This window comes from Canis lupus, chromosome 11, assembly GCF_011100685.1.
Source record: "Canis lupus familiaris isolate Mischka breed German Shepherd chromosome 11, alternate assembly UU_Cfam_GSD_1.0, whole genome shotgun sequence".
NCBI lineage: Eukaryota > Metazoa > Chordata > Mammalia > Carnivora > Canidae > Canis > Canis lupus.
Window position 1 is genome coordinate 13,238,113 of NC_049232.1, and position 17,981 is coordinate 13,256,093.

Below are 17,981 nucleotides of genomic sequence, written 5' to 3' on the forward strand. Positions count from 1 at the left end.
TGGGCGGGGGGAAGGGGTGACTGGGTGACAGGCAGTCAGGGGGACACTGATGGGATGAGCACTGGGTGATATGCTATATGTTGGCAAATTGAACTCCAATAAAGTGAGGATTTAAAAAAAAGAATTTTCCTATCTAAAAGGATATATTATAGAGAAGAGTATTTTGTGATTTCTAAATGATAAAAAAAAAAATAAAGGAAAAAAATCTACTCTTGGTGAGCAATAACATCCAGAATTCTTCTGTAGGACCTATATTGATACCAAGAGGCATTCTTAGAATGGTAATAAGGCAGAGTGAAATGGTGATGTGCTCGACGACCACTTGCTAAATAACAAGGAATTTTGTAAGACGGTTAATAATGCATTGGTAGCTTGAAATTGGCCAGGGTGGGAATATTTACACCATGGAAATCAGCAAATTCTACAAATGACAGCTCCCTTCTCCCCCTCAGAGAGCCAGTAATTAAACATTGGCCACCATACCACTGGATTTCACTCACAGTGGTGCAGTAAGTGGTCACTTACATTTGTGGTTTTGAGAGGACGAACTGCGGAAGGTCCTACCCCATTTAAAATAACTTCTTAACTCCTCTGCTACAGTCATCACTAGGCCACATTGTTAGGTAGAGAAATGTACCCAGAAAGACTATCTGATAGTGAGCTATGACTTAGAAAAGTACAGTAAGGGGAACCTGGGTGACTCAGTGGTTGAGTGACTGCCTTTGGCTCAGGGTGTGATCCCTGGGATTGAATCCCACAACAGGGAGCCTGCCTACTTCTCCCTCTGCCTCTGTCTCTGCCTCTCTCTCTTTGTGTCTCTCAGGAATGAATGGATAAAATCTTAAAAAAAAAAAAAAAAAGAAGAAGAAGAAGAAAAAGAAAAGCACAGTAAATTGCTTGTGTGTATAGTCTTGCATAGTTTACAGAGCTCTCAACATAGTTGGTGTCATTTGATCTTTACAACAGTCCTGGAAAGCAGGTTTTAGCATTAGTCTCATTTTACAGGTGTGGTAACTGAAGCTCCAATGGATTTAGTGTCTTGCTCAAGGTTATACACTAATGACGGAATGGGTAAACTTAGATCTTCTGTTGGTAACTTCAGGAAATGTCTACTATGTCATGTTCCAGAAGTAAAAGTGCACGGAGTTGGGCATACAGGCTAATTTGGATTGGGTTGGAAAATCTGGGTTGGAGCAGGGTGTAGAGCATGAACTGCCACTCCAGTAATGGGTAAAGTGTTCCCAAGCAACGAGGGAACAATAAAATAGTACCAGATAATTGAGTAGTGAATAGCTCAGGAAAAACTATATCAAAAGAAGGCTAGGAATTGTGCCAAAGGCAAAGCTGTCTTCAAACACAGGTGATTCACTGAAGGCATTAAAAAAAATTAAAGTACCAACAGATTTGGTGGTTAAGATAGGGAAGGTGATGTCTAGAAATTGGTAATTGCAGGAAGCTGCTCCTACTCCTAACCTTGAAGATATTTAAACACCTACTGTTGGTCAAGGGTTGTCATTTGATCTTTACAATTTTGCTTTAGCAACCCACATGAATCTAGTTAATGGGGTGGTTCATGTATGTATGGAAGCGGGTTGGTGTGGGGAACAGGAAAGGTAACTAAAGGAGAGAAATGATTGTAGGGACTTTATGTAGAGAGGCCCCAGATGAAGATTTGAAACAAAGAATGATTTTGGGATTAGCTCAAGTTCTAGAGATGGGATTAAGGTGAAATTCATTTCATAACACTTCAACCTGACTTGGCTTCAAAGACAGTGGTACCCTTTAGTTCTGGTTCTTTACTTCCAGTCATTTTATTTAGGAGCCAGTCTTCGTAATCCAATCTGAGATCCGCTTAAAAGTGACCCTGGAGTCTACGGTTGGTAAAAAGAGATGGAATTAAAGGTAGAGTAAAAAATTCACTTCACCAGAGATCAACAAAACTTTACTATGAAAAGGGCACGGATCGAGGACATTTTTGGAGATCAACGTGGTTCAATTTGTTTGCTCTCATGAGGCAATATGGAGTCAATGTCACCAAAGTATATATGCGCTGGGCTGGTGGTGGTTGAAGAGTAATATAAAAGCAACTATACTCCACAGCAAAGCACCTACCAATTTTTCTATTGTATGCTATATACATAAGCACATTTATATATTATACACTATATATGCTATATAACAAATATTATATGTATATATGGTATATAGTCCACAGACATACAAATAGAACATGGACAGCTACAGACTTAGGGTGACACCCTTTGTGACTGCCCACCCCATCGTGGATCTTGTTCGGGCCTGCCCAGGATATGGTGGCAGTCTAACGCCACATTAGAGAACCTGTAAAACATATAATATGGGAAACTCCTATTAGTGAGACCGCAAAGGGGAGATCATAAAGGGAGAAAATATGCTTGAAGCAAGAGAGGGTAAGAATTAGAACTTTGGTGGAACTGGAACACATACAGCATCCTGCTAGATCATCTTGAGACAGGTCTTGCTCTTCAGCAGCATAGATTTGGTAACCCATGACAAATCCATTGGAGTCTAGTTCTTCAGCTGAGCCGTGACAAACATGGAAGCTGATGGTCACATTTTTCACCTCAGGCTTTCCAGGCTGTAGGAGTCACTGCTGCGTGGTTTACATCAAGTAGGAAAACTCTATTGAGGGGTGGGGGCAGGGGAAGCATGGAGAAAGGAAGAGAGAAGAAATAACTGAGAGGTTTTGGGATCTTGAGCTATTTCTGAGTTTTGGTCTTCCTAACACTGTGCTCCTCAACATAGTGGTTACAATGGTTTGTTCAACAGACAACTGACGTGGCCTCCCCCAAAAGGACAGAGAGGGAGGAAGGAGGCAGTTAGTTATCCCTTCCTCTCCCCACAGCCAAATCACAACCCTTCGTTGGAAGGCAGCCCACATGGGTAGCATCAAACCATCAGGAAAAGAAGGCCCTGGCTTCACCCTCTGCAGGGACTTGGAATGACAGGGGCCCTTGAAATTCAAAACATCTGACACGAGATAACCTTTATTTAGCCTAAAGAAAGGCTATATCGGCTTTGAGAGAGAAATATGGTGTGCCATGACACACACACACACACACACACACACATCATTATATTCTGAATCCAACACATCTCTGCACCTCCAACATGACCAGCAAGTACCAGTGAGTACGTGGTATGTGGTAGGTACTCACTAAATGTTTGTGCTCTCTTTGCTATTAGTAGTATTGGCATTATATTTATTCAGTGTGTAACGAGGTGAGAGTTATATGAGTTACACTAGTTATATGTTTTCTCAATCACTAGTGATGGTTCAATTGATAGTTGCTTGGGAGAATCATTAGCCACTGCCAAATAAATAAGTTCCAGCCATTAAATATTTTGAAGCAATAACATAAAGAATGCCCATGTGAAAAGTACCTTCTTATGCAAACCATCGCCTGCCCTTGCTTCTTTGTTTGGGACTATATTTGAAAATACTGTTCTATCTTAGAAAAATATCTTAATGGCACAATTGTTGTAAGTGACAGTCATACAGGCTTCCCTGTACCTCAGTTTTGGCTGCTTCCGATGACAAATGCATTTCTCCTTGAGGTACTCTCTGGAACTCCCAGTGTGAAATTTAGGAGTGTCATATTTGGTCAGTGTAGCCCAAATACACTCTCCAAATCTGGAAAGGGAGAAGACGAATAATTTCCCTGGGATGTGCCAAAGAGACAAATAGAAAATTAGTTCACATAGATTCGATACCCTGCTTCATTATCCAAAGGACCAAGGCAGTTTCTACGAGTACTTACAGTAGAACAAGATAAAAGTAAGGGGAGGCGGGGTAAGAGTCTATGAAACAAGATTCTTCCAGAGTTGGTTGACCAACATGCATGTCATAAGGCACGCGGACCATTCAGAAATAGGCTACGAAGCCTATTTCTAGGATTCCTAGAAATCAACACCGGAAGTCAGTAGGAGAGGTCAGCGATTTATGACATCTGTCAGATGAAAGCCCACCAGCTGTTTAAAAGAAGCTTAGCTCTTCCTGGTATCGAAAATGAGAAGTTTGTTCCTTGGGCCCTCGTGCAGAAGACATGATGCGCTATAGCGAAGGTCATCCCTGAAGTTACCCTTAGAGTGCTGACTACAATGAGTTGCATAGGGCTGTTCCTTAGAATGTCCCTCGATTTGTAAGCAACGCCCTCACAGAAAGGAACGGTTTGGTAGGGTTGGTCTATGAAGGGATGTTTTAGGAGGCAGCGGAGGAGATACACGATATCGTGGGCCAGATAGCTCTGACCGCATACGATGCTAAATTTGAGAGTATCTCTAGAAACGGCACTGAATATATCTTAGAAAATCCCCGCAAGATATCTTTCAGATTCATTTTCACTAAGTATTATGTAACGAGGCAGTTTAAAGGGAAACTCCCAAACAAACACCTCTCTTGCTACTTGACGCTACTTGACCCTTTAATACACTGACATCCTCTTATCAGAGTCAAGTCTAACCAGGCCACGTTCGCACCAACACTGATTTCAGATTATGTAACTTCCTATTGAGCCTTTGAGGAGAAACTAGTCGAAAGGAGTACCTGATAGAGAGAACTTCAAGCCGTTAAAAGTTGGAGGATGTTTGCAGAAATTAATCAATATTGGCTATTGTGTACATACGTGGCTGAAAAGAGCAATAGATACCACGAAGCCTATTGTACACAAGTAAATATTGATCCTTTGGTTTAAAGAACCTCTCATTCTTTGGGACGTGACATTTGGAAGAAGGGTGGAATGAGAAGTGTGACTACAAACCGTAAGAATTCTCGGACCGGTGCCGTTTCTTGGGAGGGCTACCTGCTACAATTCTCAAAGCTGTGCCTAGAGAAAGATCTAAGCTTTCCCTCTGCCCATCCCTCTCCACCCTCTCCCCCAAGGTACTTATAGTTGCTCTAAAGCAGCGAGGTATGAATGACGAATTTAGGACCTCCCCCCCCACCCCGCCCCGTTTCCCTTCCTGTCTATGTCCTTCCCTCCCTCTTCATTCCTCTGCCAGTTTGGATGTGATGTGGAGGAGTAGCATTCTAGTGGTTCCTCAGTCTGACAGTGTGCGCCAGGTTTCCTTGTTTACCTCTCCTGTTACATCAGGAAGAGCAGCATAAATACGTGGACTTTGGAGTCAGACCTACCTGCCTTCAAATCCCAGCTCTGCCACTTACTAGCTGAGTGACCGGAACACTTCTCTTAAACTTTGTCCGAGTCTCCATTTTCTCACCTATGAAAAGAACAAAACGATCGATGATGAATCAAAGACGTGTTTTCTGGCAAGTACGTGGCTTTCTTTACGCACTCAGGAGTGGCTGATTTCACTCTATCCCGGCTGCATCAGGCTTCCAGGGGAGAGTAACAGAATTATTCACAGAGTGATGTTTCTAAGTATTGGGTTCTTACCTGCAGGGACTGGGGTTAGTTAGGATCTACCTTTAAGAAAAAACAAAAACAGAAAACCCCTCCAACTCAACAAAAGGAACAAATAAACAAAAAACAGAACCAGGCCTAAGAAATACAGGGAGAACAAACTGATGGTTGTCAGAGGGAAGAAGGTAGAGATAGGGTTGAGCAAATGGGTGAGAGGGAGCGGGAGGTATGTGAGCTTCCAGTTATGGAAGGAATAAGTCACAGGAATGCAAGAGACAGCATAGGGAGCACGGTCACTAATATGGTGATAGTACTAAGTGGTGCCAGAGGGTAGCTATACTTGTGATGGGCATACGTAGCATGACGTATGGAGAAGCTGAACTCCGACACGGTGAACTAACGTCACATTGCGTGTCGCCTATACTCAAATAAACAAATTAAAAATATAGAAGATGCTCAAACCCGTCTGTGTCACTTGGTCCCTATGGAAGGCAGAATAATGGCCCCCAAAGATGTTCATACCTTAATACCCAGAACCTGTGACTATATTATCCCACATGGCAAAAGGGGCTTTGCATTGAGATTAAGCCAAGAATTTTGAGACAGGGAGATTATCCTGGATTATCCCCAGTGGACGCAATGCAATCACGGGAGTTCTTATGAGTGAAAGAAGAAGACAGGAGAGTGAGAGGCAGAGGAGCGTGAGGGGAGAAGCAGAATTCGAAGTGATGTGGTGCTGGCCTTAAAAATGAACATGGGCCTTACCCAGGAATGCAGGAAAGCCTCCAGAATCTGGAAGACACAAAGAGACTGAATCCTCCCTGAAAGCTTTCGGAAGGAACACAGCCCTGCCAACACCGAGGGTTTAGCTTGTTGACAACCATTTCGGTCTTCTGACCTCCAGACGGGTAACGTGAACATCTGTGTTGTTTCAAGCCTCCAAATTTCGGGTAATCCGTTACAGCATCACTTGGAAACTAACAGCGTGCCGTTTTCTGCTAAGGTTCTCCTATTTGTAAAGTGTGGGGGCCCACCGTGTTCTTTGCAGCTGAGTTGAGCTTGTTTTGGAGCCTATTCAAGTGCACCGAGCTAAAAGGTATCTAGAGAAAATACCTGGAGTTCATGATGATTTTCTGGGGTGTGACCTCGGGCAAGTCTATGTGATTTTCCAATTCAAATGTAGGACACCACGCTGTTTAGTTGGCGTCCCCCACCCCCATATCAACATCAGAGATGGCAGGGCTGAACTATGCCATAATTGCTCGTTTGCTCTATGCCACTTTATATAGATACCACTCCCAGAATAACAACATCGACACTGCAATGTGACTGCTGAGAAATACAAACAAACAAACAAACACACAAACAAAAACCCACCCCCCTTTTTTGGTTAGTTTCTGCGCTTAGGATACATCCCTTGAAGGATATATAGGCAAGTCACCATATTTTAAAGCCACTTGGAATCACAGTCTTTTAAAATATCCTTGAACGTGCGCAGGTAAAGAATAGGCATACTTCTGTCTCTCTGCTGAGCACTCATCATCTCCCGTATGTGCCAGATGATGATTTCTGTTGCTGTGCACAACGTTTCCGTTTATTGAGTTTCCTGCTGACAACGGTCATTATTATGAACAGTTCCTAGATCACATGCAAGTGGGTTGTCCTTACCTGGATAGGAGTTCTAAAGCCAGCTTCTACTTTCTTTTCGGCAACCCTGATCATGACTAGGTAGCTCGTGCAACACCACCGACAGGTTGCTCGCAAGATATTAATGTCTGGTTGACAGGCGTGAAGGAGGAAACCGAGGACTGTAGCTCACACAGTGCACACGTGGATTCTCTTCAATATCCCAAGATCAGAACTAAGTCGGTAAGGCAGCTTGCAGAAAGAGGGGCCACCCCATCACTAAGTACCGAAACGGCGATAGGGACTTCAGTATATAGGACATGTTCCATTGCAAAGAGACCAATCGGATTCGTCTGGGCTCATGTGCAACAAGATCCAAGGAACGCAGCTAATATATGGAAAGGAAATGAGATGCAGGACGAGACTGGCTTTTAGGATCATGAATATGAATTGACAAACATACACTAATTCGAATGAGAGCAGCGGTTCTAGAAAGCAGCAAGTTGTGGCATTTGGTGGAAGTTTCTTGTCAGTTACGTCAGGTCCCCGACGCGGGCAGAACCAAATTAGGGGGGAGCCAAAGAAGCGAAGCAGGACTGAGCCAGAGTTTGGAATTCCAGTGTCCATGTGGGCACAGAACCAAGCCACACAAGAAAGGATACAAGCAGGGGACAGCGCTGAGGTGAACCAAAAGCCGGGATGGAAGCATGGCAATCCAGATTCTTCTATTGCAAAGAAGAGAAATTTGCTGTGGAGAATGCAAGCGAAACAGAGTTGGGTAAGAGGCATTTGCAGGCGGGAGGTTTTGCAGAAGTGACAGGAATCCGGAGATTCCTGGGGGGCAGGGCAGGATCCAGAAAGCCCCAAAGACTAGGATGTGGGGTCACAGCCACCATCGTAGGGCAGGAGCTGTGTGGTTAAGGTGCTGCTCTGCGAATGGAATGTCATTCCAAATGTTTTCAGTTTCCGCATCCCTCTGCTCAAGAGTATTCCGGTCCAGGGAGAGAGTATCCATTTGGCAGCATTTAGGTGAGGTGTTCCCCATCAGTCCCCTCTCAACTAAGACTCAACTCACAGCAAGGCAGAGCCCCGGGACAGGGGCGACAGGGAGAGGGAGAAAATTCATCAAAAGCAACTGTGGGGGGTAAACAGGTGCTGGACAGCCACTCTACCGTACATGTCCAACCAGACATGGGAGAATCAAGAGACATGGGGGCCTGAGGCAAATTTAAATCATGTATTGCCTCCAGACACAAATCTCATTCCATATACCTTAGACTTTCAAAGCCAGGGAACATGGGCACCTGGGTGGCTCAGTCAGGTAAGCCCTCTGACTCTTGATTTCAGCTCAGGTCATGGTCTCAGAGTCGCGGGGTCAATCCTCAGGTCGGGCTCCCTGCTCAGCAGGTGGAGAGGGGAGCCTTCTTGGATTCTCTACCTCTGTCTCTCTGCCTCTGCTCTCCCCCCTCCCCCGTCTCAAGTAAATAAAGAAGATCTTAAGAAATGATAAAGCTAGGGAACAGCCTGCGACCTGACATCTTCTGTTGTGTATTACCGCTCACGTTGGATTAGAGAATGTAGGTTTCTCAGGGTCACGTGGTGGGTAACAACACACTTGTATTTACCTACTGCTTCCTCTGTGCCAGACACTGTGCTAAGTGCATTACTGATGTATCATAGCCTTTAATCTTCCTGCTACCACTGTGATGTAGGAAATACTGACTCATTTTACAGATGAGCCCATTGAGGTTTAGATGGTTCAGATGGCGTATGGCAGGAAGATAGGAGGAAACAGAAAAACCATATAATCCTACTCATAGGAGAAGGAGGATGAGAAGGACAGGCAGCGAGGCTCTAAGTGATGTATCCTCCCACGGGAGTTTTGAGTTCTGTTGACCCAGGGATCTTGTTCGGTTGGAGATGACAGCAACAGGGTAATAGGAACAGGTGGGAGGAGGAGACGTGTCAGGAATTTCGCCTGGTGAAGAGAGGGAGGAATTTAAGAGCAAACATGACAGAGTGTAAGAAACATAATTAGACACAGATGCTGACCCCCACAAGCTACTCCTCTGTTCCCTGTGCAAAGGGCATGTGAAGGTCAGACACGACTTAGACTAAGTTTTGGTACCAATGTGGTCTTGTCCAGAAGAGAGATACGGTTATCCAGTAAGCCTAGTCAGTTCATTAGTGTGAGGGTAATTCATCGTAGCAGGTCCCGGGCCAGGGACCTAGGGTGTAGTCAGAACTGGTGTAGTCAGAACAATTTTCCACATTGGATGGGGTTCTGGGAAAGCCTATAGTTTCAATCAGAAAAGGACATCCGAGGAGGAGTTTGGTGCTACAGACCGGGACAACATTATAGGGGGCCAAAAGACAGGGAGGTGGCACACTTGGAAGTCTATACACTCTTATACAGAGTGGCGCTCTGCATCTTCAGCCAGAGGATTGCATGATTCCCATGGATGAGGGCTGATGAGACAGACGCTCAGTCTTGGTCCGATTTGGCTCATGCACTGGGATGGGCTCCTGAGGTAGTTACGGAGAAACGATAACTCTGCGGAGCTAAAGAATACCAAGGGATGGAAAATGGAGCAGGGGCCAATCATTACAAGCATCTCTAAACCTTAGCTTCACATAATACCCAGAATTCAGCTGTGCTTAAAATCAGCACCAAAAAAGAAAAGGGCGGGGTGGGGTTGCTGGTAGGGGGGGTTGGGGGGAGAAATAAACATCACCGTTTTAGCTAACTCTTCCATTTATCACAAAACAATCTTCAGATAGAGCCAAATTTCCTTAAAAGCTGCCAAAATTCAGGCTTCCTAATGGAAAAAAACCAGAAATAAAATTGCCTAGCTAGAGATTTCACCATTCTGTTTGGCAAGACTCTTTTACACTTTCCATGGTGTTTACAGCTTGCCTCTACAGGCAGGTTTCTTTTTTGGAGTTCTTTCTCTTAGAGAATATAATCTTTTCCCATACGAAGTCTTAAAATTACTTGTCCAGGGCAGTCCCGGTGGCTCAGCGGTTTAGCGCCGCCTTCAGCCCAGGGCCTGATCCTGGAGTCCCGGGATCGAGTCCTGGGATCGAGTCCCACGTCAGGCTCCGTGCATGGAGCTTGCTTCTCCCTCTCCTGTGTCTCTGCCCCTCTCTGTCTCCCTCTCTGTGTCTCTCATGAATAAATAAATAAAATCTTAAAGAAATAAAATAATTTGTCACAAGTTGTCTACTATAAGAAATATCGTGTCTTTAACTTCTCTTTTACTGACAGATGGCATCCCTACAGAGGAAGTATTCCTTTGAGGAGCGGTATAGACTGAACTGTGGTGCCCCCTTCCACCAACCCAATTCATATGTCGACGACCCTAACCCCTAGAACCATGGTATTTGAAAGAAGAGGTTTTTGGAAACATCTAGGTTATTTTATTTTTGTTTTTGTTTTTATTTTTTATTTTATATATTAAAAAAATTTTTTTTAACATCTAGGTTTAGATGAAGTCACGACGGAGGATCCTTATGATGGGATGAGTGCCCTTTTAAGAAGAGCTAGAGAACGAGATCTCCTGCATTGAGGAAAGTCCTACGAAGACACAGTGAGAGGCAGCCAGCCATCTGCAAGCTCTGAAGAGAGCTCTCTACAGAACCTGACCATGTTAGCCCCTACTGTCAGACTTCTGGCCTTCAGAACCATGAGAAAATACATTTCTGTTTGGTAAGCCACCCAGTCTATGGTATTTCGTTTTGTCAGCCGGAGCTGAAACAAGGGAGTCCTAACAATGTTATTGTTATTACACTTCACTGAAGATTTTTTTAAAGATTTTATTTATTTAGTTGGGAGAGAGGGAGACAGTGTGCGTGAACAGGGGGCGGGGGCAGGGGCAGAGGGAGAAGCAGACGCGACTCCCCCACTGAGCAGGGAACCCAGGTTGGGGTAGGATCCCAGGACCTTGAGATCACGACGTGAGCCAAGGGCCGACGCTTAGCTCCCTGAGCCACCCAGGCGCCCCAAACTTTACTTAAGATTATTGTTATAAAAGACAGCAACGCCTTTTAGAGAAGTTGTGTGATTCTTGTACCTGGCGGTTGTCTTTTTCTCCTGGCATCCTTCTTCTCCCTCCCCTTGACTCCAGGCTTGACTGGGGAAGTTCAGGTTATCTGAGTAAAAAGACTTTGCTGTGCTCCCAGGCTCTGGCTACTGTTAAGTGTGTCATTTGTATCCTTCCTATTTCTCCTGGAGCATTTCCTTTTTCTTCCCTCTAATCTTTCTTCCAGGTAGTTCACCTTAAGGATAACCTGGAAGAAGAAACAAATGCTGTGCCATTGCCTCAGGCTCTACCCTCTGTCATTGGTAAATCACCAAGCTAGGTTTACCGTTACAGTTCAATAAAATATTTGGAAGAAGAGAATGCACGTTTCCTGTTCCTATTTTGAAAAGCTTTTTAAACATCTTAATCTCATAAGTTTGCATTTTATATCTAACGGGTTATTAATGGTCACATCATCTTGAGCCAGTTAATTAACCTCCTTGAGCCCATCATTCCGTATTCCTAGCGGGAAAAAAATAACAGCAGCTGCTGCATTACTTCACAGGACTGTCAGACTCAGATGGAATAATAAAACTGGAATTTGTACAAGTGTTGGTTGTTATCTTGTTAGATGGGAATACCTGCTTGTATTAACTTAGCCAGATTGGCCACGTAGTTGACACATGGCACCAAAGTAGAGGCGTAGGTGCATCTTCCATGCCTGTTTGCATTTGGGGATTATTTCTTGATCACTTTGTACAAAAGAAGATTGGCTTATTTTAACAGTATGAATGATGTATGTCGGGAGTAAATGAGTGTAGCAACAAATCTACGGGATAGTGCTCCCATAATCTCTAAGGGTACGCTAGGAACTTGGAACTTTCAAATTTCTTTTGACAAAGTGCTTCCTTTTTTTTGTTTTAAAAAGGTGTTGTTTTGTTTTGAATTTCAGATGGAGAGAGTGAGAGAGAAAGAGTGCACAGATGTGGGAGAGAGAATCTCAAGTAGACTCCCCAGGCAGGGCTTGATCTAAGGACACTGAGGTCCTGAGCAGGGCTGAAATCAGAGCCGGATGCTGAACTGACTGAGCCACCCAGGCGCCCCAACAAAACGGTTTCTTTCATGTCTTACGAGTACTTTGCTTGAGAGAATATAGGTGTATTTTGTGGAGAGAAAAGCTGGCTGTTTTTCCTTTTTTGTATTTTTATTTTTATAAGCAGTAAGATTTCAAGGTGGGGAAAGAAGGAAAGGGAATACTTTTCCTTCTTAAAACTCTAATAGAAGGCCTCAATTCTACACTTTCTCCATGGGGTGTGTTTGTGTGTGTGTGTGTTGCATGCACACGCATGGGTGTAAGTGGGGCTAGGTATGCAAGGTGACACGCAGAGTGAGAGAAGAATTAACACATGTAAGGGAGACACTGGGATATTTACTCTATCTCAGATATGAAATTAAAGGTCCCAGAAATTTTATTTTTTTTTCTTCTGCCCTCAAACTCCCACCGGATAAATCCTGTTTTATTTTTTTCTTTTTTTTCTATAAATGTACGTTAGCCTCAGACTGCCGTCATTTTGAAATAACTTGCCCTCAGTCATTTTAATGGAAATATATGATCCTTTTTTTTTTCATAGAAATATACATTCTTTTTCTCAAAGGCATCATTACAGTTGCTGCAAGCCTAAATGGTGGAACAAATATTTACTTGCATCAACAGAGATAAATACTGAACAGAATAAAGTTCTGGTGGGGGGGGGTGCGGGGAATGTCACACTGCTTTGGAAACATGAAAATATTAATCAAATATAAACATCTGAATGTGGCAGTGATGGGAAACCTAAAAATTAAATGTACTTGGTGTATAACATAGCAGATGAAGAAGTGGTGATTTTTTCTGCTTATGTTGAGACATTAGGATACAGAAGGACGAGTTGGGTTGAGACGCCTGTGGTTTTTTTCTTCATTAGTGTGATCTTTTTTCATATTGCCAAATTTTTCTTACAATCGAATGATATGAAAATCTCATTGGCTTCCTACCTGGGTTACTGGCCCGTTTTAGTCTATAGCGATCTCTAGGCCTAATTTTAACAGGAGTCTTGGGATCCCTGGGTGGCGCAGCGGTTTGGCGCCTGCCTTTGGCCTAGGGCGCGATCCTGGAGACCCAGGATCGAATCCCACATCGGGCTCCCGGTGCATGGAGCCTGCTTCTCCCTCTGCCTGTGTCTCTGCCTCTCTCTCTCTCTCTCTGTGACTATCATAGATAAATAAAATTTAAAAAAAAAAAAATAACAGGAGTCTTTACCTAAGTGTTTAACACTGTAAACCCTTATTCCTATTCATATCTAAACATGTGCTTTGATCACATATGTATATATGTTATATCTCTTAAACATCTATGGGAAGTTTGAAGGGTGGGTAGGAGGCGTTCTTCATCGAAACTGTGTTTTTTGAGGCGGAGAATATAAAATGGTTTGTTGTCTGTGGAAGACAATATTCAGAGCTCCTTGTATGTCAGACATTTCTTTCACTTGTGGAGATGGATTAGCTTCGTTTCCCGTCTGGTATCGGACCCTGCGAGAGATCAGACACTTTCGGATATGTACTTTGATTAGGCAAATTATTCTCTCGTCTGAGCACGCCAAAACCTTCGTTGCTTCGGAGTCTCTGAGAAATGATGGTGGTGCGGCAATCACAGGGACACTACTCTTACCATCTGCACCAGTACTCTTATCATCTGCCGTCACTTCTTCAGCTCCAGTTCAGGAGAGAGTGTGAAAAGAGAGGTTGAAAAAAAAAAAAAAGAGTAAAGAACCCTACTGTAATAGGGGAACAAAACCAGCGTCTTTGCATGTAAGTACACCTCTGAGGTTTACACACCACCTTATCATCAGTCCAGTAGGGAGGGAGGGAGAAAAAGAGACATCCTCCATTACTTTCAAGGGCATTTGGTTCATTGGAGACTTTTGCGTTGTTCCTGAGGGTGGGAGAAAAAAAAACGGACGGAGAGACTCAAGTTTCTGGGTAAAGCGTATCATACCAGAAAGATGTTTGATAAATGAATATTTAATCAGGGCCAGGCTGTGATTTTTCTTCATGCACACCTTCACGTTTGACTTTTCAAAGAGCTTTAGACAAAAGTAACACTGGGTAACAATGAACAGTTAAGAAGCCGTATTTGCAGAGTGCTCCACAGACACCCTCATGGTGGATGGACTCCCACAGCGGTTTTCCAAGGTGACGTGTGCTCATCCCGCCGAAGCGACTGCCCCGAGAGAGTGGGGACTCTCCTGCCTTCGCCGCGTGGGCAGACGGGACTGGCAGGTGGAGTTAGAAAGCACCGGCTCTGCTCCGGGTCCTACAGCTTGAGCAGCTGAGCGATGCTTGGCCTCTGGAAGCTTCAGGAGGTTCACTGGAAACACCGAGACAGTAAGTATCAGGTCATACGGTTCTGGGCATTAGCTGAACCCACGAGCGGGGTTCTCCGTAGACCATCCATGGGATGCGAAGGGCAGCCACAAGCCCCGGCTCCAAGCAGCTGCATCCCTGCTGTAGCACTGGGGTCACACCAAAAAGGGAGTGTGTGAGCGTGTGTCCGCGGGGCCCTAAAAGTCTGCACCTGGAGGGCTGTGCCGGGCCAAGCCTCGGACCCAGACTTGGCACGACGGCGCCCTGGGGCTCTTCGCTCACCCGCGCCGCGGAGTTGTCAGTCGCCCTCCCTCGGCACGGGAGCGCTTGCTTCCGGTCGTCCCCCGAGGCCCGGCCGACCCTCTCCCGGCCCGGCCCGGCCCGGCCCGGCCCGGCCCGGCCCCGCCCGGCCCGGCCCGGCCCCGCCCGGCCTCGCGCAGAGAAGCATCCCCGCGGCCACTACGACTCCGCGCTCGCCCTCACGCAGCGCCCGCGCGGAGGCGGGGAGGGGGCGTGGCTGGCCCTTCTAGGCCTCGGCAGCCAATGAGCGTGCCGCGTGCCTTCCGGTCGGCGAGCCGGCCAATCCGCGCTGGGCGCTGTCATCTTCGGCTCCGCTCGGCTCTTTTCGCTGCTGCGGGAGCCTGGGGGCCGCGGCCGCTCGGGAGACGCTTTCCTTTCTAATTTTTTTTCCATGTGTTCACTTCCGGGTCCGGCGCCGATCCGGATGCCCGAGGCAGAAGGATGTTTGACCTCCGGATAAGCGAGGCGCCGCCGTGCATTCATTCCCGGCCGCAATCGGTGGCGGCAGCAGCGACCCGGGCGGCGACTCTCCGGCCAGAGGCGGCGGTAGGAGGCCCCGGCAGGCGTGCGGGGAGCGCGTCGGCGCCGAGCTGCGTTCCCTCCCTCGCTCGCTGCTTCCCCCCTGCCTCGCTCGCCCGCCCGCTCCCTCCCTGCGTGGCTCGCTTTCCTCCTCCGGTCGCCGGCGGCTGGGATGTGCCGCCGCCGCCGCCGCTGACGGACGGAGCAGGGGCGCCGCCCGCGCCCGGGACCGACCCCCAGCTCGCGGGCCGCGCCTCCGAGGTAAAGCCCCCCTCCCGCGGTGGCGCGCGGCGGCGGCTCGGTCCTCCCGGGCGGGGCTTGGTGGGCCGGGGTCGCGGGCCGGGGCGGGCCGGGGGCGGCGGGGGCGGCGCCGCAGGGGGGGCCGCGGAGGGGAGGGGCGGGGCGGGCGGGCGAGCGAGCGCCGGGCCGGGCTTGGCGGGAGGGGCAGGGGCAAGCGGCCGCGGGGGGGGGCGGGGGCGCGGAGGGCCGGGCGGCCGGGGAGGGGGCCGCGGGCGGCGGGCCGGGCGGGCGCCGAAGTTGCGGGGCGGCGGGGCGGCGGGCGAGCCGGGGGAGGCGGCGGCCGCGGCGGGGAGGGGTGCGGAGGGCGGGCGGGCGGGCGCGACCGCGACCGCGACCGCGTCCAGACAATTAGCCCGGGAGGGAGGGGGTTGGGGCCGGAGGGCGGCGCGGAGGAGGGTCGGGGCCGGCGCGCCGGGGGGCCGCGCTTCCCGCTGGGGCGTGTGGGGCGGGGGGCCGGGGCTTCCCCATGGGGCAGGGCTGTGGCCTTAGCGCACAACTTGAGCGCGGCGCGATCGGGGGTCAGCGGCCTCCGCTGCCTGCTGGGAAGGTGCCGGCGTGTTGTTTATGGCACATGCAGGGGAAGTGACACGCCGAGGCGTCGGCGCTCCTGGAGCTCAGCTCCTACCTTTCTTTTCCGCGGGGCGGTGGTGGGGATGTGTGCGTGTGCTCCGGGGCGTGGGCGGTCGGGCCTGTAGTGGGATCCTTCCAGGCCTCCGGGGAGGGGGAAAGTTAATGGGGGAGACAGACCGAGACCGGGAGTCGGCGTGGGAGATGGCTGCTGCTGCTACAGCGTGCCAGTTAGTTGTGACCCGGTTGTAAGGAGCGTGGAGGCTGGCCAGCCGGCGAGGGACCCCCTTTTAACCTTTTGTTTGCACGTCGACTTGAGTTGGAAAATTAAAAACCTACGGATTTCGAAGAGGTCGAGAAAAGAAGTTGATGTTTGCTCCTTGAGCAGTTCCTAGTGAAAGGACACTTGCTGACAGCAAAAGATGTTGAAGTACGTCGAACATGGAACTTGGAACGCTTTTTAAAATTAGAAGTCTTTAGTTTTTCAGTCCGTGCCTCCATGTTTTGGGGAATACATGCTTTCCCTGTAGGGAGAAGTGGAAGAAAAATAAGCACAGGTTGTAAGAATGAGTTAGGGTTCGAAAGACGTAAGGCCGGTTTTGGAGAACATTTTCCACCGAAAATCGGATGTAGTTCGGGACATTGTTCTTACCTTTCTTGGGGGTGGGGCGGAGAGTTCTGGGTAGCAGTCATCTCATGACTGTTTCCAGACTTTGCTTCAGCTGTGTTTTGAGCTCAGATAAAGTACGTTTTGTCTATATTAGCCTTCCTGGTTGCCCATCAGGTGGAAATTGTATTGTATAGGCACTGAAAGAAACCTGCCATCAGACAAACTGTGTGGCTTTGGCATGGCTGCTCTGGAATGTACAGACACCACGGCTTCCAGGGGAGCTTGCATTTCTGGATATGCATCAGGTATTCGTAGTTCGTATTAGGATGGGGGACAGAAAGGTTCATTTTAATGTTGATAGGTCTGAGACTTTGTGGGCGGGACTCAGAAAATGATACTCTTCAGTGCTGCTTTAGTGTGCTCAGTGATGTCTCCCGCCACTCATCAGCTCAAGAATCTGTACATTATGTCCTTATTGATATTTTCATTGTTCACTTCCCAGAGCACTGCCTGTTAACAAAATCTCCACGACGGTATTCATTTATTCCTTCAACTAAAAAGACAGGAATTCTAGTCTAGGTGTAGTGTAGTAGCTTTAGCATGTGCAAGGGATGTTTACTCTGTTGTGAGGACGGAAGAGTGGTTAAAATATGAAGATGAATCAGACCCAGCCGTCATCTTAAACGGAGAAGCAGACATGCACTGAAATAGTTGCAACACAAGACACCTGTGGGATTTATTACAGGTGCATGGAAGCCCGGTGTGTGTGTATGTATGCGTGTCTGTATGCGTGTGTGTGTGTGTGTGTGAGAGAGAGGGGGGGAGGGGAGAGATAGAGACAGAGAGACAGATCTTTTTTGACTGGGGAATTCTGAATTACTTTGGAGTTGGCAACACTCCATTTGGGCATTAAAATATTATAGTGTGCCTAATGGGATTTGGCGTGTGTGTGTGTGTGTGTGTATGTACGTGTGTAGGGAGTTAGTGTTCTAGGCAAAGAAAACAGCTGGAGCACAGGCATGTAGGTTGGGTCTTACCGGGGCGTGTTAGCTGGATACGAGGCTGTGCCAAGGAGGTCTTTGTGAGAGAGGAAGCTGAGAAAATAGGTGGAGATCAGGCCATGGAAGTCCAGAATGCCTTGTATTTAAAAATGAGTCAGTTTGAGGCATAAAGTTCCAAATGTCCAGATGTTATGCTTCGAGGAAGTAGGTAGGCAACAAGTAAGGATAGTAG

The 17,981-nt window shown here is 47.4% G+C and overlaps 1 protein-coding gene and 2 long non-coding RNA genes across 14 annotated transcripts in view; 1 reads left to right on the forward strand and 2 right to left on the reverse strand.

Annotated features, from left to right (window-relative positions):
* Nucleotides 1-13: 13 nt before the first annotated feature.
* LOC119873868 lies at nucleotides 14-17,061 on the reverse strand. The gene is made up of 6 exons (XR_005366600.1): nucleotides 16,791-17,061; nucleotides 16,197-16,662; nucleotides 5,174-5,259; nucleotides 3,554-3,673; nucleotides 2,467-2,661; nucleotides 14-1,871 (listed from the first exon to the last, which is right to left on the reverse strand). It is a non-coding gene; the product is annotated as an uncharacterized LOC119873868 (long non-coding RNA).
* Nucleotides 14,095-14,858, reverse strand: LOC119876797. The gene is made up of 2 exons (XR_005366601.1): nucleotides 14,735-14,858; nucleotides 14,095-14,456 (listed from the first exon to the last, which is right to left on the reverse strand). It is a non-coding gene; the product is annotated as an uncharacterized LOC119876797 (long non-coding RNA).
* The window catches only part of CSNK1G3 (casein kinase 1 gamma 3), a 107,884-nt gene continuing 104,994 nt past the window's right edge, over nucleotides 15,092-17,981 (forward strand). For 3 of the 12 annotated variants that reach the window (XM_038551988.1, XM_038551989.1, XM_038551991.1), the window contains exon 1: nucleotides 15,097-15,298. The gene's annotated coding sequence lies outside the window, so the exon portion shown is untranslated. Of the gene's footprint in view, nucleotides 15,299-15,386; nucleotides 15,533-16,065; nucleotides 17,054-17,981 lie in introns of those variants that run through there. The other 9 variants (XM_038551985.1, XM_038551986.1, XM_038551979.1 and 6 more) reach the window with 6 other exon arrangements.